We start from the raw sequence: 2,571 nt of genomic DNA, 5'->3' as shown, positions 1-2,571 counted from the left end.
AGGGTGTGGGCACCTGGACCCTCACAGGCTGCTGATGGGGATGGGAACAGTGCAGGCACTTGGAAAACACTTCGGCAGTTTCTTTAAAAGGTTAAACATAAGCTTATCATATGACTTGGGAATCTCAGTCCTAGGAACACGTGCCAGGGATATAAAAACATTTGTTCACACTAAGATTTGTGTGTGAATGTTCACAGCAGCTTAATTCAAAACAACCAAAGGGTAGAAATGACCCAAATACCCATCTGTTGATGAATAAATAAGTAAAACCTGGTAAATCCACACAATGGAAAATGATTCCACAATTAAAGGGAACAAACTACTGACTTGCTACAGCACAGACGGCCCTAAAACGACACGCCAGGTGAGAGCGGCCGGGTGTGAAAGATCCCAGAGTGCGTGACCGCCGATGTGAAACCCGCAGGCGACAGCGGGGCTTGGCCAGATGGCAGAAGGGATGTTTGGATGAGAGGAGAAGCAGGGGAAACCGATGAATACGGAATGGATTAGTCGTCCGGCTGGCATGGCTCAGTGGTTGAGTTTCGACCTATGAACCAGGTCACAGTTCGATTCCCGGTCAGGGCACATGCCCAGGTTGCGGACTTGATCCCCAGTGGGAGGCGTGTAGGAGGCAGCGGATCAATGATTCTCTGTCATCATTGATGTTTCTCTCTCTCCCTCTCCCTTCCTCTCCGAAATCAATTACACACACACACACACACACACACAGCATGTGTGTGTGTATATATATATGAATGGATTAGTCAACAAGTAGTGTGCAGATGCTGGCTAAATGTCGAGGGAAGGAAATCATCCTAAATTCTGACTGTAGTGCACGCACCAAAACGCACCTAGTTTCATATGAGCCAAACCATAGCAACTACCACATGGAAAAGCAGTCACTAAGTACCTCATTTCCATGTGGGGAAAGGCCCTCGCAGTACAAAGCAATGGAACAGCCCCTGGAAGGAGACGCTGCTGCGTGTGACTGTGGGAAGGCCTATACTTCCGTGCATACAAAAATATACCAAATGAAGTCAGGAGACAAAGAACAAGCCAAAAACATATTTTTGCTATAAACACGACAGCAGCCATTTCTCTAATAGTTAAACACAGAAATCAATAACCAAAAGCCAGCACTGGCCTCTGCGGGAAGGTGAGTCCTGGGCACATGTCCCCGCCCAGCACCCGCTGTTCCCTCGCTTGGCCATCATCCCACACTTCCTGACCCAACACTGTTCAAAAGCAGCCTCACAAGCACACCGGGTCCCTGCGGGCTCCAACCAACCACAGGCTGGAGTGTCACTGAGCCCTGCCGTGGCCCCGTCGCTCCTGCTGTCCCTGCAGCCCCCTGGCCTCACCAGCCACGCCAGCCCGCCCACTGCGGGCAGGGCTCTGTCCCAGCAGCAGGACCGCCTCCCGGGAGAGGCTCCCTGGAACCTGGGAGGCTCCGGCAGTGAGCAGTGAGGACGGTGAGACTGCGGCTTGGCTTGCGTTTCACGAGGTTCCTTCTGTCTGCAGACAGGGACAGGGAAGGAGGGGAGAGGGTCTGTGCTGGTGTTGGGCCGGGCACTCCATTTGGGGAGAGAAGCGAGGATTCGAACGTGTGGCTAATAAGGAAGTCGGCGGCCGAGAACCAGGCGTCCGGGCACGGAGACTGCAGTCTCACTGCGCTCCCATTTCTCCAGACCCTCGCGCCCGGCTCCGAACTCACGCCCTCCGGCTGTGAAAACTCAGCCCTCCCAGAAGCAGAAGGGGTGCGTCCGTCCCCGGGACTCCCAGGAACGCACCAAAGCCCCTTCCCAGCACCCGGCCAGGCCAGCACCCTGTGGGGAAGACGGGCACCCTGCCTGGGTACCGCGCCATCCCCTCGGAGACCTGGTCGCTCTGCAGTGCTGCCAGGACCTGATGCGTGTCTGCACCAAGTTATGGTCCCAGCCCTCCTGTGCCCTCTCTCCTCTCCTGGAGCCTCATCACCCATCAGTGCCCCAGCACCACCTCTCCACGAAGGCAAGATTTAAAACACACACACCTCACACTCACCCTCACACACACCTAACACACACACCTCTCACACACCTCACACTCAGCCTCACACCCCTCACACCCCTCACACCCCTCACACACACACACACATACACCCCTCACACTCACCCTCACACCCCTCACACAGCTCACACACACCCTCACACCCCTCACACCCCTCACACACACTCTCACACCCCTCACACCCCTCACACTCCTCACACCCTCACACCCCTCACACCCCTCATACTCCTCACACCCTCACACTCTCACACCCCTCACACCCTTCACACACACACACATACACCCCTCACACACACTCTCACACCCCTCACACCCCCACACACCTCATACCCTCACACCCCTCACACACCTCACACCTCTCACACACCCCTCACATACATCCACACACCCTCACATACACCCTTCACACACACCTCACACACCCCATACACACCCACACACACCCCTCACACCCCTCACACACCTAACACACACACACCCCTAACACATACCCACACACCCCTCACATCCCTCACACAAACC

The sequence above is a fragment of the Myotis yumanensis genome, unplaced genomic scaffold (assembly GCF_028538775.1).
Source record: "Myotis yumanensis isolate MYYU_CA2020_CCGP unplaced genomic scaffold, mMyoYum1.0.hap1 SCAF_21, whole genome shotgun sequence".
Taxonomy (NCBI): Eukaryota; Metazoa; Chordata; class Mammalia; order Chiroptera; family Vespertilionidae; genus Myotis; species Myotis yumanensis.
The sequence above is the reverse complement of the archived record's forward strand: the minus strand, read 5'-3'. Positions refer to the sequence as shown.